The following is a 7,031-nucleotide window of genomic DNA, read 5'->3' as shown; positions in this document are numbered from 1 at the left end:
TACACACACACATACATACATATTAATGCTGTGGTTAAAAAAAGGTGCAATGATTTTACTGGGGCTTTAAAAAGTGAGAAATCAGTATATAAAAATAGGCTAAACTAAGCTATTTCAGCCTGAAAACGTAAAAGGTATGAAGTCTGAGAATAAAAGTAGGAGCTTTATTTCCTCTTATGAGTCCCTTCTATCTATACTTTTGACATTTATTTCCTGTTTGAAGTAAAAGGATGAAACAACTTTCTCAGATAGAACTGTGCAGCAACACTTCTTGAAGAGTGAATAATGTCACCTGGCAGATGCAGCAGTGTAAGCACGTGCTGAAGCAGTTGTTCCAGGATGGAGTTAACAGAAAGCTTAAGCCAACAGTGCCAGATCTCCTCAGGAAGTGTGCTCTGGAATCAGAGAACAGCAGAACCACCTGACAACCTAGCTGGCTCTCATCTTCTAGCAAAACCAAAAATGGATCAACAGACTCTCCAGGGAGGAGTGCAATAATCTTTCTAAAGCACACTTTTTTTCTCCATGGACCAGACTAGGGGACTACCCAATTAACTCTGCACACATGATCTGTAACGAGCCAGTATGCTGACATGTGATGTCAGTCCTATGTGTGTTCTGATTTCCAGATGATGTGTGGCTGTGCTGCTGCTTTAGGCCCTACGTGCAGATGGGACACAGCCACTTGTGGACACTTCATTAGCGCAGCACCACAGCCACCCCCCTTCCATGGGGGATGAGACCACCAGGGCCCTCTTCTCCCTAAAGCAAATGCTGCCAGTTACAGCCAAGCTAACATCTGTACAACAGTCACACTTAGCTGCTTAAACAAACAACACTATGTGAGCATCTGTTTGCACAATGCAGAATAAAGCAGTTAAGAGGCTTATTTGAGCACACAGCTACTTTGATGTGTACTGTGAATACAATGCACTGTACAGTGCATGAATGACAGCAAGCACAGGGGAAGTAAGCACCACAGCAGGGAAGAGTTATTTGCATAATGGGTGGTACCTGCTCTTTACTGAGAAAATTGACTGCCTTACACTTCCCAATGCATCAAAAAATAATCCAAGAGAGTATTGTTAAACTGGATATCCTGGGTCAGATCATTTTCACAAGCTCCAGGCATTCCTATTTTAACACTAAACAACTTGTGTATCTGTTTCTGCATATTTCTAAGTAAGAGCTTACTCATTTTCTTCTGGCATTAGTCCAATGCTGCCTGAAACCTTCTCTTTCTCAATGAATCTGTTTCCAGTATGCATGTGCCAAGCAAACCAGCACATCTTATATAGAAGACTATTTCTAATCCCTGGTTTCACAGATCTGAAATCCAAAATGGACAATTCTGGTTGCTGAATCTGATCTTCTGAATAACAGAGACCAAAGATTTCCCTGTGTGCTTCATGCATTAAGCCCACAACCAGTTCTATGTGAATAAGCAAAATTTCTTTCAAGAACCTACCATCACTTACCTCAATCATTGGCTTCTCATGGAAGCTCATAGGAAATCAAAATACTCAGGTCTCTTTCAGAACTTTGATCCTGTCATAATCATCCATGTATCTTGATGCCTAGGGGCTGCCAGGCAGACCTACAATTTAACTTATTCTGGAGAGATTACAGGCAATTGCAACGCAAGCAGGTTATTACACAGTGGATTCAATAAACCTCCTTATCCCTGTGTTATGTAATAGTAATGGTACACAAAATGGTTTCTGAAGTAGCAGAGAGTAAGTTTTCTGCCTACAACACAAAAAGCTGCTCTGCCATACCAGTATCAGGCACCCACAAGTGCAAACCCAGACACTTCCCCAGACACTCATTACAGCCCCTAAAAATTTTCTAATGGCCTGCTTCACTGATTGTGTGGCCATAATAGATGTACCACTACAACTAATTCTCAAATTAAAGTTTTACTTTGACAAGTTTCAGGTTATCTAAGTATTTTTCTGTGAGCATGCCCAGCCAACTCCTCCATCTGCAACTGTCTCTATTAGAAACGGCTGTAGCCATAACCTAAAACAGTTTTGAGTCTGTTCCTTCGTTTCTCTCCAACACATAGCCTTGTCCAGATAGTTGCTTTAAACTCTTCCGTGTTATGTATGTGCTTAATAGCCACAGTCACACTAGACCTTCCAGCCTTACCTGCACTCTAGTGCTCCAGACTGAGTCACGGTTTGGGGGAAGTCAGTAATTTTGTAACATAAATACTGTGAAATACCTTATGGCTCTATGGAATTAAATATAGCTCTACTAAAGAGTCAAGGTATGCAACAGGTCAGATCTGAATTATGTATCATGACCCGTGGACACAAAACAAACCTCAGGAGATTAGCTTGCAGTGTCAGTTACCTCACTGGATATGTCCCACTGCAGAGAAGTAATTCCATACTGGCACCATTCATAATAGAAAAATAAGCACCATTTTCATACGCATTATAGAGTTATTTTAAACAGGTGGCCTTGCTGGGAAGTAGCAGACTGATTTTAGATAGATGAATGGAAGATGCAGGGAATTCTGCAGTTCTATTGCTAGGCTAGATGCTTGTCAGCCCCTTCAAAACTCCTTTGCTTTATCTCCAAATTAATACTTTGGGGTTTTTACCCATCCAATTTTTCTTTGAAAAGAAAGTAGGACAGGTCTCTTGCCCTTAGGTGGAGAAGGTCTTTCTACTGTAGCACATCTTGTCATTCATAGAGACCATCATGGAAACTCCTTTTGCCTATCTTCTCCCAACTCCCAAGCAATTCACATAAAGACAAAAAGCAAGCACCAGGCAGGAAATTATGACAAGAGACCACAAGAAACAATTAAATGCATAATTCAGGTGAAAGTATAAAGGAAAAAAAAAGTCAGTTTCATTCGTACAGTTCACACATACCAGGATTTAGGAATTAAGAATATGTCAGATACCAACATCTAGCTGTTTTTTAAATGTCATTTTCATTAAAATCAACAAGGAATTTGGAGCAAGAACTGACTAAATTAAGTATTTACCTTTACAATTATTTCCAAACCACCATGCTTTTCTGCAGAATATAGTGCAAGGATTGTGGGAATAACAGGAAACAAAAAAAGGAAGAAACAGCAGAAAATAATGTGTTTCAACTCCAAGTAGTTTCAACGACACAAACCACGTTCACCTCTTCCCCAATCAGGCTACACATATCTTACAACAGATAGAAAGATTCTTCTTGTATTCTACATTTTTGAATGAGTGATCTAGTTTTCCAAAGAGAGATTATACCAACTGCTATTTTATTTACTTAACCTTGTGCTCTAGTTCGCAAGTACCAGTTTACATAACGACTTGTTTTTATAGTGACCACAAATGCTAGGTAGTACCACATGCCTTTTAATCTGGGTTTGTTCAGATTGTCTCTTTGGCCACATGAACAGAACTCACTCAGAGAAAATGAATCCCTAGATTTAAAAAGAAAGGAAAATAGAAAAATCCCTCTCCAAAACCAAACAAGACTGCAAGTTCATTTCACAGCTAAAATGCAAAGATGCTGCGTGTTGGGTCTTTTTTGTCTTGAGTATTTCCACCCAGAATTCAGTGGTTGTTCTGACAGTGGTCCCAAGGACCCTCTCTGCACTCCCCAGTATCTGCTCTGCATAACACTACCCACAAATCCTGACTCAGACTCATGTGATACCACTTGCAGAATTCTCATTTTATAATGACTATGCTCAAATTCACACACAAACAAGCATGACCTACCACATAGTATTGTCTTGCTGCTTCATTATATGGCTGCACACTGATCACATGACCAATCTATTACCTCTCATACAACCAGCTTGAGTCTGCACCTATTTTTCCTACAAGGAGTGCAGGGTCCTTTTCATAAGCACAAAATATACTTTCTTTTTTTTTTTTTTTTTCCCCTAGATTCAACCAGCAGAACTCAAAGGCTGGATAACAGGAAAATTGATTGGTAATAGCCGTTGGCCATTTCACAAGCTTAGACTAAGTTCTTTTTCAGTTCCACTGAAATTACATACATTTCCCACAAGACTAATAATACGTCCTATTCCCACAGACCTCTTCGGCATGTGACTGTGCAGTACAAATGTGACTTAGCAAAGAGAAGGAATAACTCAGCACTAGCACTTCTAAGTGTCACCTACAGAAAGCAGATCTTCCATAACTTTTAGGGTTAAGGGTAGAAAATTTTCACTAGAGCAAATCAAACCTTTACAACTGCCAAATAAGTTCACTGAAATGCTTTTGCAAAAAGCTACAGAATGAAAAAGGGGCAATTAAAACTATAGCTGTATCTCTGGGAATGCCAGTGGACACTTGCAGCCAGAGAGGATACTGACCAGCTTTGCCTAGGGTCCAAACGCTGCGGCAATTATAGCCCAAGTGTTAATTAAATAATTAATTAATGTTTCTGATAAAGGCTACCCTAGTTGCGTGCATTACTGAAGTTCAGCTAGTACAAACTCAGAAGCTAAGGAAATTATCGTGCATTTTCAAGCCTCGGACTTGTTAAGAGCTGACAACATAGTGTGGTTTATAGCTTTGATTCAAAGTGTCACCTCATTGTGCTTACCCCTGGACAAAAAAATTGACCCTCCACAGCAAGACATAGCATCAACTGAGCAATTCATATGATCTTCCCCTCAACTGGAAACACCACAGGTGAAGGTTCAGCATAGCACTGCTTCAGAATAATGCAACAGATCTCTTTTCAGCCTACATCCACTCTTCTCCTCTTATTGTATACTCCCATCAGCATAAGAATAAAAGATACAAATATACCTTTTATGTATCTCATAATCCATGTTTTTTTCCCTTTTCTGTGGACTATGACAGCAAAACTTTACATCTCTTTCTAAATAAGCTCTGTAGCCCACTGTACTAAAGAGAGGCAGAGAAAGCCACTAGGACTCAATTCAGATGAGGATTTCCTAGAAAGTCTAATTAAATAAATGCTTCCTGTGCCATTTGTGAAGACAGTAAACTGCAAGTGTATACTGTGCCAAGGAGGTGTTACGAGATAAAAGTTAATGAGTTCAACACACTCCTGAGTGAAATGTGACCTTTAGCATTAAAAATGGAAGCCTAATGTGCTTAATTTGTGTTTAGCAACATCTGATTGTTTTTTGACTGGTCTCTAAAAATGGATTCAGTCACCAACTCAGTCTGATTTAATACAAAAATCACTGTGAATTGAAACCCAAAAGTCAGCCTCAGGAAGCCAGCGCAGTTTAATGGTGAGGTAAATATGAATTTCCACCAAATCCTACTGGAGAAACTCCAAAGGGCTAAACAGTCACAGAAACTCACACAGTTTTAAGGTGGTCACCACAATTCTACACTCATATCCACTCTGTAGGTATTGTATGTTGGAGAGGTGAGCTCATCTGCTTCATGGAAAAAGCTGCAGTGGCCTTTTACACAGTAAGAGATTTTTATTTGATGTGTCACAGTCCTTAATCCCGAGTGTGTCTTTGGGCACAACTTGGTAGGGTATACTGCAGTCCACAAGCTCATGTATAACCTTCTCACTCTTCCAGCTGCAGGACCTGTTGAAGGGAACTGCAGATCCCTCCCTGAAGACAAGGCATGGTCTAGGTGTGTGTCTGTGAGCCTGGACTAAGAGCCTAACATCCAGTTCCCAAGCACAATGGCTATAAAGTGAAGACATCCAAGTGCTGACCACCTTTCAGCAGCAGAGGCCTATTGGTGATTGTAGGTCCAAAAGTTCATGTTGCTGCTCTGAGCAACACATCTGGGGCTTCCCTGCAGAGGAGCTGCTTATGTAAAAATCCTGAGTGGCGTTAAAGGAATCAGTAGCAATGCTTCTACATCAGAGGACCTTCACATCTCTTGTAAAAAAAATCCATTTATATTTATCACAGAATCAGAATCACAGACTGGTTTGGACTGGAAGGAACCTTAAAACTCATCCAGTTCCAAGCTCTTGCCACAGGCAGAGACACCTTCCACTACAGCAGGTTACTCCAAGCCCCATCCGACCTGGCCTTGAATTTGAAGTTATTTATGTTTTTATGTTTATTTATATTCTGCATGTTGGTTTAAATTCCGTAAATAGAATATGCTTTAATACTGTTTAGAGCAAGAAAAGTGATACCTAACACAGAAGATTCTCAGGGAGTTAATCTGAGGAATACATGTTGGACACCACACATTGGAGCAGGCTTGTTGAACTCAAGAACATTGTCAGTGCTGATGAGCAGTTCATTACCACCCCTAAAAGAGATTACATGTGATCACATAAGACACCTTTTTTATCTATTTTTATGTGCTGAACACCATTAAAGGTAAGTAATGGAAGGTTTGCTTAATAACCATGTTTTAGAATCAAATTTATATTATTTTGCTTTGTGTCATACTTTAGGATTACTTCAATGCCCTTGTTGCCAGTAGTGCTGTTTCTACGCATCTGAGTTTTCCTCTGATGTTCCATCACTGTCAAACCTGCATGTTGTATTTATGTGCATCCTTTGCTGTGGTACAGGTGGGAAAAAAAAAGTCTAGGGAAAAAAAAAAGGACAGGGAAACTGAAAACCTATAACCACTGATGAAAGTCTTAAAATCTCAAAATAAAACACTAGCCTTCAACTTTCTTATTGTCAAGAAGCTTTCTGTAAGGAAATATTTGTATGCATTACCTGTACCTGCTCACCACAATAGCACAGATCTTAGAACCATGGAATGGTTTGTGTTGGAAGGGATCTTAAAGCTCATCCAGTTCATGCCAGCGCCTCAGCACCCTCCCAGGGAAGAGCTTCTGCCTAAGAGCTCATCTCAGTCTCCCCTGTTCTGACAGGTTAAAGTCATTCCCCTTGTCCTGTCCCTACAGGCCCTAGCCCAAAGCGTTTGGACAAAGTTTCCTATCGCCCCCTCAATACAGCTCCTGGCCAACACTTGGAAATTCACGGCTCTGACCACCCGCGGACCGTGCGAGCTGCCGCCCCTGTGCCCAGCTCCCGCCCAGCTCCCGCCCAGCCCCAGGCCCCGCTGGCGCTGAAGAAGCCTCCGCCAATC

This window comes from Melopsittacus undulatus, chromosome 9 (assembly GCF_012275295.1).
Source record: "Melopsittacus undulatus isolate bMelUnd1 chromosome 9, bMelUnd1.mat.Z, whole genome shotgun sequence".
In the NCBI taxonomy this organism is placed as follows: Eukaryota; Metazoa; Chordata; class Aves; order Psittaciformes; family Psittaculidae; genus Melopsittacus; species Melopsittacus undulatus.
The sequence above is the reverse complement of the archived record's forward strand: the minus strand, read 5'-3'. Positions refer to the sequence as shown.